This window comes from Botryllus schlosseri, chromosome 16 (assembly GCF_051294905.1).
Source record: "Botryllus schlosseri isolate E-star chromosome 16, Bs_hap1, whole genome shotgun sequence".
In the NCBI taxonomy this organism is placed as follows: Eukaryota; Metazoa; Chordata; class Ascidiacea; order Stolidobranchia; family Styelidae; genus Botryllus; species Botryllus schlosseri.
In genome coordinates, this window is record NC_137251.1 from 22,606,211 (window position 1) to 22,624,635 (window position 18,425).

The window sequence follows — 18,425 nt, forward strand, 5'->3', positions numbered from 1 at the left end:
GGAAATTTACTAACGTTTACGGTGAGGGTGACCGTGGGTTTTCTCGCGATCACCACAAACCTCTGTAAATCACCTTGGATATAAAGAGCTCTACGGGTCGGAAACGGGAGATATTTCGTCAAGTCTTTTGTCACGGTGGGTGTGACAGTGGTCGATATGCAGTTAGTCACGAGTGGCTACTTTTTTTGTCAAGCATTTTTGTTAAAAAAACATGCCTCGGCATGCATGGTTGGAAAAGAAGTTGAAATAACAGAGAGAAGGAGAGGAGATAGCAGAAACAAAGGAAGGTTTGCCACAGCGACTGGGGATTCAGACTCCGAAATGGCGTGGTTACACCAAACAGCAAGTGTCAGTGAACCTCTGAACCTACTCCAACCTGGGAGAGGATCCAGTTTCGAAGCTGTCTGTGGCCAAGAGACATCATCCCCAGTCGAGTGCTCTGCGGCAAAGATTCGATATAATCTTGTGCCATCTATTTTTTAAAAATTTACTAACGTTTACGGTGACCGTGGATTTTCGCGATCGCCACAAACCTCTGTAAAACGCCTAGATATAAAGAGGGAAATTTACTAACGTTTACGGTGAGGGTGACCGTGGGTTTTCTCGCGATCACCACAAACCTCTGTAAATCACCTTGGATATAAAGAGCTCTACGGGTCGGAAACGGGAGATATTTCGTCAAGTCTTTTTTCACGGTGGGTGTGACAGTGGTCGATATGCAGTTAGTCACGAGTGGCTACTTTTTTGTCAAGCATTTTTGTTAAAAAAACATGCCCCGGCATGCATGGTTGGAAAAGAAGTTGAAATAACAGAGAGAAGGAGAGGAGATAGCAGAAACAAAGGAAGGTTTGCCACAGCGACTGGGGATTCAGACTCCGAAATGGCGTGGTTACACCAAACAGCAAGTGTCAGTGAACCTCTGAACCTACTCCAACCTGGGAGAGGATCCAGTTTCGAAGCTGTCTGTGGCCAAGAGACATCATCCCCAGTCGAGTGCTCTGCGGCAAAGATTCGATATAATCTTGTGCCATCTATTTTTTAAAAATTTACTAACGTTTACGGTGACCGTGGGTTTTCGCGATCGCCACAAACCTCTGTAAAACGCCTAGATATAAAGAGGGAAATTTACTAACGTTTACGGTGAGGGTGACCGTGGGTTTTCTCGCGATCACCACAAACCTCTGTAAATCACCTTGGATATAAAGAGCTCTACGGGTCGGAAACGGGAGATATTTCGTCAAGTCTTTTGTCACGGTGGGTGTGACAGTGGTCGATATGCAGTTAGTCACGAGTGGCTACTTTTTTGTCAAGCATTTTTGTTAAAAAAACATGCCTCGGCATGCATGGTTGGAAAAGAAGTTGAAATAACAGAGAGAAGGAGAGGAGATAGCAGAAACAAAGGAAGGTTTGCCACAGCGACTGGGGATTCAGACTCCGAAATGGCGTGGTTACACCAAACAGCAAGTGTCAGTGAACCTCTGAACCTACTCCAACCTGGGAGAGGATCCAGTTTCGAAGCTGTCTGTGGCCAAGAGACATCATCCCCAGTCGAGTGCTCTGCGGCAAAGATTCGATATAATCTTGTGCCATCTATTTTTTAAAAATTTACTAACGTTTACGGTGACCGTGGGTTTTCGCGATCGCCACAAACCTCTGTAAAACGCCTAGATATAAAGAGGGAAATTTACTAACGTTTACGGTGAGGGTGACCGTGGGTTTTCTCGCGATCACCACAAACCTCTGTAAATCACCTTGGATATAAAGAGCTCTACGGGTCGGAAACGGGAGATATTTCGTCAAGTCTTTTTTCACGGTGGGTGTGACAGTGGTCGATATGCAGTTAGTCACGAGTGGCTACTTTTTTGTCAAGCATTTTTGTTAAAAAAACATGCCCCGGCATGCATGGTTGGAAAAGAAGTTGAAATAACAGAGAGAAGGAGAGGAGATAGCAGAAACAAAGGAAGGTTTGCCACAGCGACTGGGGATTCAGACTCCGAAATGGCGTGGTTACACCAAACAGCAAGTGTCAGTGAACCTCTGAACCTACTCCAACCTGGGAGAGGATCCAGTTTCGAAGCTGTCTGTGGCCAAGAGACATCATCCCCAGTCGAGTGCTCTGCGGCAAAGATTCGATATAATCTTGTGCCATCTATTTTTTAAAAATTTACTAACGTTTACGGTGACCGTGGGTTTTCGCGATCGCCACAAACCTCTGTAAAACGCCTAGATATAAAGAGGGAAATTTACTAACGTTTACGGTGAGGGTGACCGTGGGTTTTCTCGCGATCACCACAAACCTCTGTAAATCACCTTGGATATAAAGAGCTCTACGGGTCGGAAACGGGAGATATTTCGTCAAGTCTTTTGTCACGGTGGGTGTGACAGTGGTCGATATGCAGTTAGTCACGAGTGGCTACTTTTTTGTCAAGCATTTTTGTTAAAAAAACATGCCTCGGCATGCATGGTTGGAAAAGAAGTTGAAATAACAGAGAGAAGGAGAGGAGATAGCAGAAACAAAGGAAGGTTTGCCACAGCGACTGGGGATTCAGACTCCGAAATGGCGTGGTTACACCAAACAGCAAGTGTCAGTGAACCTCTGAACCTACTCCAACCTGGGAGAGGATCCAGTTTCGAAGCTGTCTGTGGCCAAGAGACATCATCCCCAGTCGAGTGCTCTGCGGCAAAGATTCGATATAATCTTGTGCCATCTATTTTTTAAAAATTTACTAACGTTTACGGTGACCGTGGGTTTTCGCGATCGCCACAAACCTCTGTAAAACGCCTAGATATAAAGAGGGAAATTTACTAACGTTTACGGTGAGGGTGACCGTGGGTTTTCTCGCGATCACCACAAACCTCTGTAAATCACCTTGGATATAAAGAGCTCTACGGGTCGGAAACGGGAGATATTTCGTCAAGTCTTTTTTCACGGTGGGTGTGACAGTGGTCGATATGCAGTTAGTCACGAGTGGCTACTTTTTTGTCAAGCATTTTTGTTAAAAAAACATGCCCCGGCATGCATGGTTGGAAAAGAAGTTGAAATAACAGAGAGAAGGAGAGGAGATAGCAGAAACAAAGGAAGGTTTGCCACAGCGACTGGGGATTCAGACTCCGAAATGGCGTGGTTACACCAAACAGCAAGTGTCAGTGAACCTCTGAACCTACTCCAACCTGGGAGAGGATCCAGTTTCGAAGCTGTCTGTGGCCAAGAGACATCATCCCCAGTCGAGTGCTCTGCGGCAAAGATTCGATATAATCTTGTGCCATCTATTTTTTAAAAATTTACTAACGTTTACGGTGACCGTGGGTTTTCGCGATCGCCACAAACCTCTGTAAAACGCCTAGATATAAAGAGGGAAATTTACTAACGTTTACGGTGAGGGTGACCGTGGGTTTTCTCGCGATCACCACAAACCTCTGTAAATCACCTTGGATATAAAGAGCTCTACGGGTCGGAAACGGGAGATATTTCGTCAAGTCTTTTGTCACGGTGGGTGTGACAGTGGTCGATATGCAGTTAGTCACGAGTGGCTACTTTTTTGTCAAGCATTTTTGTTAAAAAAACATGCCTCGGCATGCATGGTTGGAAAAGAAGTTGAAATAACAGAGAGAAGGAGAGGAGATAGCAGAAACAAAGGAAGGTTTGCCACAGCGACTGGGGATTCAGACTCCGAAATGGCGTGGTTACACCAAACAGCAAGTGTCAGTGAACCTCTGAACCTACTCCAACCTGGGAGAGGATCCAGTTTCGAAGCTGTCTGTGGCCAAGAGACATCATCCCCAGTCGAGTGCTCTGCGGCAAAGATTCGATATAATCTTGTGCCTTCTATTTTTTAAAAATTTACTAACGTTTACGGTGACCGTGGGTTTTCGCGATCGCCACAAACCTCTGTAAAACGCCTAGATATAAAGAGGGAAATTTACTAACGTTTACGGTGAGGGTGACCGTGGGTTTTCTCGCGATCACCACAAACCTCTGTAAATCACCTTGGATATAAAGAGCTCTACGGGTCGGAAACGGGAGATATTTCGTCAAGTCTTTTTTCACGGTGGGTGTGACAGTGGTCGATATGCAGTTAGTCACGAGTGGCTACTTTTTTGTCAAGCATTTTTGTTAAAAAAACATGCCCCGGCATGCATGGTTGGAAAAGAAGTTGAAATAACAGAGAGAAGGAGAGGAGATAGCAGAAACAAAGGAAGGTTTGCCACAGCGACTGGGGATTCAGACTCCGAAATGGCGTGGTTACACCAAACAGCAAGTGTCAGTGAACCTCTGAACCTACTCCAACCTGGGAGAGGATCCAGTTTCGAAGCTGTCTGTGGCCAAGAGACATCATCCCCAGTCGAGTGCTCTGCGGCAAAGATTCGATATAATCTTGTGCCATCTATTTTTTAAAAATTTACTAACGTTTACGGTGACCGTGGGTTTTCGCGATCGCCACAAACCTCTGTAAAACGCCTAGATATAAAGAGGGAAATTTACTAACGTTTACGGTGAGGGTGACCGTGGGTTTTCTCGCGATCACCACAAACCTCTGTAAATCACCTTGGATATAAAGAGCTCTACGGGTCGGAAACGGGAGATATTTCGTCAAGTCTTTTGTCACGGTGGGTGTGACAGTGGTCGATATGCAGTTAGTCACGAGTGGCTACTTTTTTGTCAAGCATTTTTGTTAAAAAAACATGCCTCGGCATGCATGGTTGGAAAAGAAGTTGAAATAACAGAGAGAAGGAGAGGAGATAGCAGAAACAAAGGAAGGTTTGCCACAGCGACTGGGGATTCAGACTCCGAAATGGCGTGGTTACACCAAACAGCAAGTGTCAGTGAACCTCTGAACCTACTCCAACCTGGGAGAGGATCCAGTTTCGAAGCTGTCTGTGGCCAAGAGACATCATCCCCAGTCGAGTGCTCTGCGGCAAAGATTCGATATAATCTTGTGCCATCTATTTTTTAAAAATTTACTAACGTTTACGGTGACCGTGGGTTTTCGCGATCGCCACAAACCTCTGTAAAACGCCTAGATATAAAGAGGGAAATTTACTAACGTTTACGGTGAGGGTGACCGTGGGTTTTCTCGCGATCACCACAAACCTCTGTAAATCACCTTGGATATAAAGAGCTCTACGGGTCGGAAACGGGAGATATTTCGTCAAGTCTTTTTTCACGGTGGGTGTGACAGTGGTCGATATGCAGTTAGTCACGAGTGGCTACTTTTTTGTCAAGCATTTTTGTTAAAAAAACATGCCCCGGCATGCATGGTTGGAAAAGAAGTTGAAATAACAGAGAGAAGGAGAGGAGATAGCAGAAACAAAGGAAGGTTTGCCACAGCGACTGGGGATTCAGACTCCGAAATGGCGTGGTTACACCAAACAGCAAGTGTCAGTGAACCTCTGAACCTACTCCAACCTGGGAGAGGATCCAGTTTCGAAGCTGTCTGTGGCCAAGAGACATCATCCCCAGTCGAGTGCTCTGCGGCAAAGATTCGATATAATCTTGTGCCATCTATTTTTTAAAAATTTACTAACGTTTACGGTGACCGTGGGTTTTCGCGATCGCCACAAACCTCTGTAAAACGCCTAGATATAAAGAGGGAAATTTACTAACGTTTACGGTGAGGGTGACCGTGGGTTTTCTCGCGATCACCACAAACCTCTGTAAATCACCTTGGATATAAAGAGCTCTACGGGTCGGAAACGGGAGATATTTCGTCAAGTCTTTTGTCACGGTGGGTGTGACAGTGGTCGATATGCAGTTAGTCACGAGTGGCTACTTTTTTGTCAAGCATTTTTGTTAAAAAAACATGCCTCGGCATGCATGGTTGGAAAAGAAGTTGAAATAACAGAGAGAAGGAGAGGAGATAGCAGAAACAAAGGAAGGTTTGCCACAGCGACTGGGGATTCAGACTCCGAAATGGCGTGGTTACACCAAACAGCAAGTGTCAGTGAACCTCTGAACCTACTCCAACCTGGGAGAGGATCCAGTTTCGAAGCTGTCTGTGGCCAAGAGACATCATCCCCAGTCGAGTGCTCTGCGGCAAAGATTCGATATAATCTTGTGCCATCTATTTTTTAAAAATTTACTAACGTTTACGGTGACCGTGGGTTTTCGCGATCGCCACAAACCTCTGTAAAACGCCTAGATATAAAGAGGGAAATTTACTAACGTTTACGGTGAGGGTGACCGTGGGTTTTCTCGCGATCACCACAAACCTCTGTAAATCACCTTGGATATAAAGAGCTCTACGGGTCGGAAACGGGAGATATTTCGTCAAGTCTTTTGTCACGGTGGGTGTGACAGTGGTCGATATGCAGTTAGTCACGAGTGGCTACTTTTTTGTCAAGCATTTTTGTTAAAAAAACATGCCCCGGCATGCATGGTTGGAAAAGAAGTTGAAATAACAGAGAGAAGGAGAGGAGATAGCAGAAACAAAGGAAGGTTTGCCACAGCGACTGGGGATTCAGACTCCGAAATGGCGTGGTTACACCAAACAGCAAGTGTCAGTGAACCTCTGAACCTACTCCAACCTGGGAGAGGATCCAGTTTCGAAGCTGTCTGTGGCCAAGAGACATCATCCCCAGTCGAGTGCTCTGCGGCAAAGATTCGATATAATCTTGTGCCATCTATTTTTTAAAAATTTACTAACGTTTACGGTGACCGTGGGTTTTCGCGATCGCCACAAACCTCTGTAAAACGCCTAGATATAAAGAGGGAAATTTACTAACGTTTACGGTGAGGGTGACCGTGGGTTTTCTCGCGATCACCACAAACCTCTGTAAATCACCTTGGATATAAAGAGCTCTACGGGTCGGAAACGGGAGATATTTCGTCAAGTCTTTTTTCACGGTGGGTGTGACAGTGGTCGATATGCAGTTAGTCACGAGTGGCTACTTTTTTGTCAAGCATTTTTGTTAAAAAAACATGCCCCGGCATGCATGGTTGGAAAAGAAGTTGAAATAACAGAGAGAAGGAGAGGAGATAGCAGAAACAAAGGAAGGTTTGCCACAGCGACTGGGGATTCAGACTCCGAAATGGCGTGGTTACACCAAACAGCAAGTGTCAGTGAACCTCTGAACCTACTCCAACCTGGGAGAGGATCCAGTTTCGAAGCTGTCTGTGGCCAAGAGACATCATCCCCAGTCGAGTGCTCTGCGGCAAAGATTCGATATAATCTTGTGCCATCTATTTTTTAAAAATTTACTAACGTTTACGGTGACCGTGGGTTTTCGCGATCGCCACAAACCTCTGTAAAACGCCTAGATATAAAGAGGGAAATTTACTAACGTTTACGGTGAGGGTGACCGTGGGTTTTCTCGCGATCACCACAAACCTCTGTAAATCACCTTGGATATAAAGAGCTCTACGGGTCGGAAACGGGAGATATTTCGTCAAGTCTTTTGTCACGGTGGGTGTGACAGTGGTCGATATGCAGTTAGTCACGAGTGGCTACTTTTTTGTCAAGCATTTTTGTTAAAAAAACATGCCTCGGCATGCATGGTTGGAAAAGAAGTTGAAATAACAGAGAGAAGGAGAGGAGATAGCAGAAACAAAGGAAGGTTTGCCACAGCGACTGGGGAATCAGACTCCGAAATGGCGTGGTTACACCAAACAGCAAGTGTCAGTGAACCTCTGAACCTACTCCAACCTGGGAGAGGATCCAGTTTCGAAGCTGTCTGTGGCCAAGAGACATCATCCCCAGTCGAGTGCTCTGCGGCAAAGATTCGATATAATCTTGTGCCATCTATTTTTTAAAAATTTACTAACGTTTACGGTGACCGTGGGTTTTCGCGATCGCCACAAACCTCTGTAAAACGCCTAGATATAAAGAGGGAAATTTACTAACGTTTACGGTGAGGGTGACCGTGGGTTTTCTCGCGATCACCACAAACCTCTGTAAATCACCTTGGATATAAAGAGCTCTACGGGTCGGAAACGGGAGATATTTCGTCAAGTCTTTTGTCACGGTGGGTGTGACAGTGGTCGATATGCAGTTAGTCACGAGTGGCTACTTTTTTGTCAAGCATTTTTGTTAAAAAAACATGCCTCGGCATGCATGGTTGGAAAAGAAGTTGAAATAACAGAGAGAAGGAGAGGAGATAGCAGAAACAAAGGAAGGTTTGCCACAGCGACTGGGGATTCAGACTCCGAAATGGCGTGGTTACACCAAACAGCAAGTGTCAGTGAACCTCTGAACCTACTCCAACCTGGGAGAGGATCCAGTTTCGAAGCTGTCTGTGGCCAAGAGACATCATCCCCAGTCGAGTGCTCTGCGGCAAAGATTCGATATAATCTTGTGCCATCTATTTTTTAAAAATTTACTAACGTTTACGGTGACCGTGGGTTTTCGCGATCGCCACAAACCTCTGTAAAACGCCTAGATATAAAGAGGGAAATTTACTAACGTTTACGGTGAGGGTGACCGTGGGTTTTCTCGCGATCACCACAAACCTCTGTAAATCACCTTGGATATAAAGAGCTCTACGGGTCGGAAACGGGAGATATTTCGTCAAGTCTTTTTTCACGGTGGGTGTGACAGTGGTCGATATGCAGTTAGTCACGAGTGGCTACTTTTTTGTCAAGCATTTTTGTTAAAAAAACATGCCTCGGCATGCATGGTTGGAAAAGAAGTTGAAATAACAGAGAGAAGGAGAGGAGATAGCAGAAACAAAGGAAGGTTTGCCACAGCGACTGGGGATTCAGACTCCGAAATGGCGTGGTTACACCAAACAGCAAGTGTCAGTGAACCTCTGAACCTACTCCAACCTGGGAGAGGATCCAGTTTCGAAGCTGTCTGTGGCCAAGAGACATCATCCCCAGTCGAGTGCTCTGCGGCAAAGATTCGATATAATCTTGTGCCATCTATTTTTTAAAAATTTACTAACGTTTACGGTGACCGTGGGTTTTCGCGATCGCCACAAACCTCTGTAAAACGCCTAGATATAAAGAGGGAAATTTACTAACGTTTACGGTGAGGGTGACCGTGGGTTTTCTCGCGATCACCACAAACCTCTGTAAATCACCTTGGATATAAAGAGCTCTACGGGTCGGAAACGGGAGATATTTCGTCAAGTCTTTTTTCACGGTGGGTGTGACAGTGGTCGATATGCAGTTAGTCACGAGTGGCTACTTTTTTGTCAAGCATTTTTGTTAAAAAAACATGCCTCGGCATGCATGGTTGGAAAAGAAGTTGAAATAACAGAGAGAAGGAGAGGAGATAGCAGAAACAAAGGAAGGTTTGCCACAGCGACTGGGGATTCAGACTCCGAAATGGCGTGGTTACACCAAACAGCAAGTGTCAGTGAACCTCTGAACCTACTCCAACCTGGGAGAGGATCCAGTTTCGAAGCTGTCTGTGGCCAAGAGACATCATCCCCAGTCGAGTGCTCTGCGGCAAAGATTCGATATAATCTTGTGCCATCTATTTTTTAAAAATTTACTAACGTTTACGGTGACCGTGGGTTTTCGCGATCGCCACAAACCTCTGTAAAACGCCTAGATATAAAGAGGGAAATTTACTAACGTTTACGGTGAGGGTGACCGTGGGTTTTCTCGCGATCACCACAAACCTCTGTAAATCACCTTGGATATAAAGAGCTCTACGGGTCGGAAACGGGAGATATTTCGTCAAGTCTTTTTTCACGGTGGGTGTGACAGTGGTCGATATGCAGTTAGTCACGAGTGGCTACTTTTTTGTCAAGCATTTTTGTTAAAAAAACATGCCCCGGCATGCATGGTTGGAAAAGAAGTTGAAATAACAGAGAGAAGGAGAGGAGATAGCAGAAACAAAGGAAGGTTTGCCACAGCGACTGGGGATTCAGACTCCGAAATGGCGTGGTTACACCAAACAGCAAGTGTCAGTGAACCTCTGAACCTACTCCAACCTGGGAGAGGATCCAGTTTCGAAGCTGTCTGTGGCCAAGAGACATCATCCCCAGTCGAGTGCTCTGCGGCAAAGATTCGACATAATCTTGTGCCATCTATTTTTTAAAAATTTACTAACGTTTACGGTGACCGTGGGTTTTCGCGATCGCCACAAACCTCTGTAAAACGCCTAGATATAAAGAGGGAAATTTACTAACGTTTACGGTGAGGGTGACCGTGGGTTTTCTCGCGATCACCACAAACCTCTGTAAATCACCTTGGATATAAAGAGCTCTACGGGTCGGAAACGGGAGATATTTCGTCAAGTCTTTTGTCACGGTGGGTGTGACAGTGGTCGATATGCAGTTAGTCACGAGTGGCTACTTTTTTGTCAAGCATTTTTGTTAAAAAAACATGCCTCGGCATGCATGGTTGGAAAAGAAGTTGAAATAACAGAGAGAAGGAGAGGAGATAGCAGAAACAAAGGAAGGTTTGCCACAGCGACTGGGGATTCAGACTCCGAAATGGCGTGGTTACACCAAACAGCAAGTGTCAGTGAACCTCTGAACCTACTCCAACCTGGGAGAGGATCCAGTTTCGAAGCTGTCTGTGGCCAAGAGACATCATCCCCAGTCGAGTGCTCTGCGGCAAAGATTCGATATAATCTTGTGCCATCTATTTTTTAAAAATTTACTAACGTTTACGGTGACCGTGGGTTTTCGCGATCGCCACAAACCTCTGTAAAACGCCTAGATATAAAGAGGGAAATTTACTAACGTTTACGGTGAGGGTGACCGTGGGTTTTCTCGCGATCACCACAAACCTCTGTAAATCACCTTGGATATAAAGAGCTCTACGGGTCGGAAACGGGAGATATTTCGTCAAGTCTTTTGTCACGGTGGGTGTGACAGTGGTCGATATGCAGTTAGTCACGAGTGGCTACTTTTTTGTCAAGCATTTTTGTTAAAAAAACATGCCTCGGCATGCATGGTTGGAAAAGAAGTTGAAATAACAGAGAGAAGGAGAGGAGATAGCAGAAACAAAGGAAGGTTTGCCACAGCGACTGGGGATTCAGACTCCGAAATGGCGTGGTTACACCAAACAGCAAGTGTCAGTGAACCTCTGAACCTACTCCAACCTGGGAGAGGATCCAGTTTCGAAGCTGTCTGTGGCCAAGAGACATCATCCCCAGTCGAGTGCTCTGCGGCAAAGATTCGATATAATCTTGTGCCATCTATTTTTTAAAAATTTACTAACGTTTACGGTGACCGTGGGTTTTCGCGATCGCCACAAACCTCTGTAAAACGCCTAGATATAAAGAGGGAAATTTACTAACGTTTACGGTGAGGGTGACCGTGGGTTTTCTCGCGATCACCACAAACCTCTGTAAATCACCTTGGATATAAAGAGCTCTACGGGTCGGAAACGGGAGATATTTCGTCAAGTCTTTTTTCACGGTGGGTGTGACAGTGGTCGATATGCAGTTAGTCACGAGTGGCTACTTTTTTGTCAAGCATTTTTGTTAAAAAAACATGCCCCGGCATGCATGGTTGGAAAAGAAGTTGAAATAACAGAGAGAAGGAGAGGAAATAGCAGAAACAAAGGAAGGTTTGCCACAGCGACTGGGGATTCAGACTCCGAAATGGCGTGGTTACACCAAACAGCAAGTGTCAGTGAACCTCTGAACCTACTCCAACCTGGGAGAGGATCCAGTTTCGAAGCTGTCTGTGGCCAAGAGACATCATCCCCAGTCGAGTGCTCTGCGGCAAAGATTCGATATAATCTTGTGCCATCTATTTTTTAAAAATTTACTAACGTTTACGGTGACCGTGGGTTTTCGCGATCGCCACAAACCTCTGTAAAACGCCTAGATATAAAGAGGGAAATTTACTAACGTTTACGGTGAGGGTGACCGTGGGTTTTCTCGCGATCACCACAAACCTCTGTAAATCACCTTGGATATAAAGAGCTCTACGGGTCGGAAACGGGAGATATTTCGTCAAGTCTTTTGTCACGGTGGGTGTGACAGTGGTCGATATGCAGTTAGTCACGAGTGGCTACTTTTTTGTCAAGCATTTTTGTTAAAAAAACATGCCTCGGCATGCATGGTTGGAAAAGAAGTTGAAATAACAGAGAGAAGGAGAGGAGATAGCAGAAACAAAGGAAGGTTTGCCACAGCGACTGGGGATTCAGACTCCGAAATGGCGTGGTTACACCAAACAGCAAGTGTCAGTGAACCTCTGAACCTACTCCAACCTGGGAGAGGATCCAGTTTCGAAGCTGTCTGTGGCCAAGAGACATCATCCCCAGTCGAGTGCTCTGCGGCAAAGATTCGATATAATCTTGTGCCATCTATTTTTTAAAAATTTACTAACGTTTACGGTGACCGTGGGTTTTCGCGATCGCCACAAACCTCTGTAAAACGCCTAGATATAAAGAGGGAAATTTACTAACGTTTACGGTGAGGGTGACCGTGGGTTTTCTCGCGATCACCACAAACCTCTGTAAATCACCTTGGATATAAAGAGCTCTACGGGTCGGAAACGGGAGATATTTCGTCAAGTCTTTTTTCACGGTGGGTGTGACAGTGGTCGATATGCAGTTAGTCACGAGTGGCTACTTTTTTGTCAAGCATTTTTGTTAAAAAAACATGCCCCGGCATGCATGGTTGGAAAAGAAGTTGAAATAACAGAGAGAAGGAGAGGAGATAGCAGAAACAAAGGAAGGTTTGCCACAGCGACTGGGGATTCAGACTCCGAAATGGCGTGGTTACACCAAACAGCAAGTGTCAGTGAACCTCTGAACCTACTCCAACCTGGGAGAGGATCCAGTTTCGAAGCTGTCTGTGGCCAAGAGACATCATCCCCAGTCGAGTGCTCTGCGGCAAAGATTCGATATAATCTTGTGCCATCTATTTTTTAAAAATTTACTAACGTTTACGGTGACCGTGGGTTTTCGCGATCGCCACAAACCTCTGTAAAACGCCTAGATATAAAGAGGGAAATTTACTAACGTTTACGGTGAGGGTGACCGTGGGTTTTCTCGCGATCACCACAAACCTCTGTAAATCACCTTGGATATAAAGAGCTCTACGGGTCGGAAACGGGAGATATTTCGTCAAGTCTTTTTTCACGGTGGGTGTGACAGTGGTCGATATGCAGTTAGTCACGAGTGGCTACTTTTTTGTCAAGCATTTTTGTTAAAAAAACATGCCCCGGCATGCATGGTTGGAAAAGAAGTTGAAATAACAGAGAGAAGGAGAGGAGATAGCAGAAACAAAGGAAGGTTTGCCACAGCGACTGGGGATTCAGACTCCGAAATGGCGTGGTTACACCAAACAGCAAGTGTCAGTGAACCTCTGAACCTACTCCAACCTGGGAGAGGATCCAGTTTCGAAGCTGTCTGTGGCCAAGAGACATCATCCCCAGTCGAGTGCTCTGCGGCAAAGATTCGATATAATCTTGTGCCATCTATTTTTTAAAAATTTACTAACGTTTACGGTGACCGTGGGTTTTCGCGATCGCCACAAACCTCTGTAAAACGCCTAGATATAAAGAGGGAAATTTACTAACGTTTACGGTGAGGGTGACCGTGGGTTTTCTCGCGATCACCACAAACCTCTGTAAATCACCTTGGATATAAAGAGCTCTACGGGTCGGAAACGGGAGATATTTCGTCAAGTCTTTTGTCACGGTGGGTGTGACAGTGGTCGATATGCAGTTAGTCACGAGTGGCTACTTTTTTGTCAAGCATTTTTGTTAAAAAAACATGCCTCGGCATGCATGGTTGGAAAAGAAGTTGAAATAACAGAGAGAAGGAGAGGAGATAGCAGAAACAAAGGAAGGTTTGCCACAGCGACTGGGGATTCAGACTCCGAAATGGCGTGGTTACACCAAACAGCAAGTGTCAGTGAACCTCTGAACCTACTCCAACCTGGGAGAGGATCCAGTTTCGAAGCTGTCTGTGGCCAAGAGACATCATCCCCAGTCGAGTGCTCTGCGGCAAAGATTCGATATAATCTTGTGCCATCTATTTTTTAAAAATTTACTAACGTTTACGGTGACCGTGGGTTTTCGCGATCGCCACAAACCTCTGTAAAACGCCTAGATATAAAGAGGGAAATTTACTAACGTTTACGGTGAGGGTGACCGTGGGTTTTCTCGCGATCACCACAAACCTCTGTAAATCACCTTGGATATAAAGAGCTCTACGGGTCGGAAACGGGAGATATTTCGTCAAGTCTTTTGTCACGGTGGGTGTGACAGTGGTCGATATGCAGTTAGTCACGAGTGGCTACTTTTTTGTCAAGCATTTTTGTTAAAAAAACATGCCTCGGCATGCATGGTTGGAAAAGAAGTTGAAATAACAGAGAGAAGGAGAGGAGATAGCAGAAACAAAGGAAGGTTTGCCACAGCGACTGGGGATTCAGACTCCGAAATGGCGTGGTTACACCAAACAGCAAGTGTCAGTGAACCTCTGAACCTACTCCAACCTGGGAGAGGATCCAGTTTCGAAGCTGTCTGTGGCCAAGAGACATCATCCCCAGTCGAGTGCTCTGCGGCAAAGATTCGATATAATCTTGTGCCATCTATTTTTTTAAAATTTACTAACGTTTACGGTGACCGTGGGTTTTCGCGATCGCCACAAACCTCTGTAAAACGCCTAGATATAAAGAGGGAAATTTACTAACGTTTACGGTGAGGGTGACCGTGGGTTTTCTCGCGATCACCACAAACCTCTGTAAATCACCTTGGATATAAAGAGCTCTACGGGTCGGAAACGGGAGATATTTCGTCAAGTCTTTTTTCACGGTGGGTGTGACAGTGGTCGATATGCAGTTAGTCACGAGTGGCTACTTTTTTGTCAAGCATTTTTGTTAAAAAAACATGCCCCGGCATGCATGGTTGGAAAAGAAGTTGAAATAACAGAGAGAAGGAGAGGAGATAGCAGAAACAAAGGAAGGTTTGCCACAGCGACTGGGGATTCAGACTCCGAAATGGCGTGGTTACACCAAACAGCAAGTGTCAGTGAACCTCTGAACCTACTCCAACCTGGGAGAGGATCCAGTTTCGAAGCTGTCTGTGGCCAAGAGACATCATCCCCAGTCGAGTGCTCTGCGGCAAAGATTCGATATAATCTTGTGCCATCTATTTTTTAAAAATTTACTAACGTTTACGGTGACCGTGGGTTTTCGCGATCGCCACAAACCTCTGTAAAACGCCTAGATATAAAGAGGGAAATTTACTAACGTTTACGGTGAGGGTGACCGTGGGTTTTCTCGCGATCACCACAAACCTCTGTAAATCACCTTGGATATAAAGAGCTCTACGGGTCGGAAACGGGAGATATTTCGTCAAGTCTTTTGTCACGGTGGGTGTGACAGTGGTCGATATGCAGTTAGTCACGAGTGGCTACTTTTTTGTCAAGCATTTTTGTTAAAAAAACATGCCTCGGCATGCATGGTTGGAAAAGAAGTTGAAATAACAGAGAGAAGGAGAGGAGATAGCAGAAACAAAGGAAGGTTTGCCACAGCGACTGGGGATTCAGACTCCGAAATGGCGTGGTTACACCAAACAGCAAGTGTCAGTGAACCTCTGAACCTACTCCAACCTGGGAGAGGATCCAGTTTCGAAGCTGTCTGTGGCCAAGAGACATCATCCCCAGTCGAGTGCTCTGCGGCAAAGATTCGATATAATCTTGTGCCATCTATTTTTTAAAAATTTACTAACGTTTACGGTGACCGTGGGTTTTCGCGATCGCCACAAACCTCTGTAAAACGCCTAGATATAAAGAGGGAAATTTACTAACGTTTACGGTGAGGGTGACCGTGGGTTTTCTCGCGATCACCACAAACCTCTGTAAATCACCTTGGATATAAAGAGCTCTACGGGTCGGAAACGGGAGATATTTCGTCAAGTCTTTTTTCACGGTGGGTGTGACAGTGGTCGATATGCAGTTAGTCACGAGTGGCTACTTTTTTGTCAAGCATTTTTGTTAAAAAAACATGCCCCGGCATGCATGGTTGGAAAAGAAGTTGAAATAACAGAGAGAAGGAGAGGAGATAGCAGAAACAAAGGAAGGTTTGCCACAGCGACTGGGGATTCAGACTCCGAAATGGCGTGGTTACACCAAACAGCAAGTGTCAGTGAACCTCTGAACCTACTCCAACCTGGGAGAGGATCCAGTTTCGAAGCTGTCTGTGGCCAAGAGACATCATCCCCAGTCGAGTGCTCTGCGGCAAAGATTCGATATAATCTTGTGCCATCTATTTTTTAAAAATTTACTAACGTTTACGGTGACCGTGGGTTTTCGCGATCGCCACAAACCTCTGTAAAACGCCTAGATATAAAGAGGGAAATTTACTAACGTTTACGGTGAGGGTGACCGTGGGTTTTCTCGCGATCACCACAAACCTCTGTAAATCACCTTGGATATAAAGAGCTCTACGGGTCGGAAACGGGAGATATTTCGTCAAGTCATTTTTCACGGTGGGTGTGACAGTGGTCGATATGCAGTTAGTCACGAGTGGCTACTTTTTTGTCAAGCATTTTTGTTAAAAAAACATGCCCCGGCATGCATGGTTGGAAAAGAAGTTGAAATAACAGAGAGAAGGAGAGGAGATAGCAGAAACAAAGGAAGGTTTGCCACAGCGACTGGGGATTCAGACTCCGAAATGGCGTGGTTACACCAAACAGCAAGTGTCAGTGAACCTCTGAACCTACTCCAACCTGGGAGAGGATCCAGTTTCGAAGCTGTCTGTGGCCAAGAGACATCATCCCCAGTCGAGTGCTCTGCGGCAAAGATTCGATATAATCTTGTGCCATCTATTTTTTAAAAATTTACTAACGTTTACGGTGACCGTGGGTTTTCGCGATCGCCACAAACCTCTGTAAAACGCCTAGATATAAAGAGGGAAATTTACTAACGTTTACGGTGAGGGTGACCGTGGGTTTTCTCGCGATCACCACAAACCTCTGTAAATCACCTTGGATATAAAGAGCTCTACGGGTCGGAAACGGGAGATATTTCGTCAAGTCTTTTGTCACGGTGGGTGTGACAGTGGTCGATATGCAGTTAGTCACGAGTGGCTACTTTTTTGTCAAGCATTTTTGTTAAAAAAACATGCCTCGGCATGCATGGTTGGAAAAGAAGTTGAAATAACAGAGAGAAGGAGAGGAGATAGCAGAAACAAAGGAAGGTTTGCCACAGCGACTGGGGATTCAGACTCCGAAATGGCGTGGTTACACCAAACAGCAAGTGTCAGTGAACCTCTGAACCTACTCCAACCTGGGAGAGGATCCAGTTTCGAAGCTGTCTGTGGCCAAGAGACATCATCCCCAGTCGAGTGCTCTGCGGCAAAGATTCGATATAATCTTGTGCCATCTATTTTTTAAAAATTTACTAACGTTTACGGTGACCGTGGGTTTTCGCGATCGCCACAAACCTCTGTAAAACGCCTAGATATAAAGAGGGAAATTTACTAACGTTTACGGTGAGGGTGACCGTGGGTTTTCTCGCGATCACCACAAACCTCTGTAAATCACCTTGGATATAAAGAGCTCTACGGGTCGGAAACGGGAGATATTTCGTCAAGTCTTTTGTCACGGTGGGTGTGACAGTGGTCGATATGCAGTTAGTCACGAGTGGCTACTTTTTTGTCAAGCATTTTTGTTAAAAAAACATGCCTCGGCATGCATGGTTGGAAAAGAAGTTGAAATAACAGAGAGAAGGAGAGGAGATAGCAGAAACAAAGGAAGGTTTGCCACAGCGACTGGGGATTCAGACTCCGAAATGGCGTGGTTACACCAAACAGCAAGTGTCAGTGAACCTCTGAACCTACTCCAACCTGGGAGAGGATCCAGTTTCGAAGCTGTCTGTGGCCAAGAGACATCATCCCCAGTCGAGTGCTCTGCGGCAAAGATTCGATATAATCTTGTGCCATCTATTTTTTAAAAATTTACTAACGTTTACGGTGACCGTGGGTTTTCGCGATCGCCACAAACCTCTGTAAAACGCCTAGATATAAAGAGGGAAATTTACTAACGTTTACGGTGAGGGTGACCGTGGGTTTTCTCGCGATCACCACAAACCTCTGTAAATCACCTTGGATATAAAGAGCTCTACGGGTCGGAAACGGGAGATATTTCGTCAAGTCTTTTGTCACGGTGGGTGTGACAGTGGTCGATATGCAGTTAGTCACGAGTGGCTACTTTTTTGTCAAGCATTTTTGTTAAAAAAACATGCCTCGGCATGCATGGTTGGAAAAGAAGTTGAAATAACAGAGAGAAGGAGAGGAGATAGCAGAAACAAAGGAAGGTTTGCCACAGCGACTGGGGATTCAGACTCCGAAATGGCGTGGTTACACCAAACAGCAAGTGTCAGTGAACCTCTGAACCTACTCCAACCTGGGAGAGGATCCAGTTTCGAAGCTGTCTGTGGCCAAGAGACATCATCCCCAGTCGAGTGCTCTGCGGCAAAGATTCGATATAATCTTGTGCCATCTATTTTTTAAAAATTTACTAACGTTTACGGTGACCGTGGGTTTTCGCGATCGCCACAAACCTCT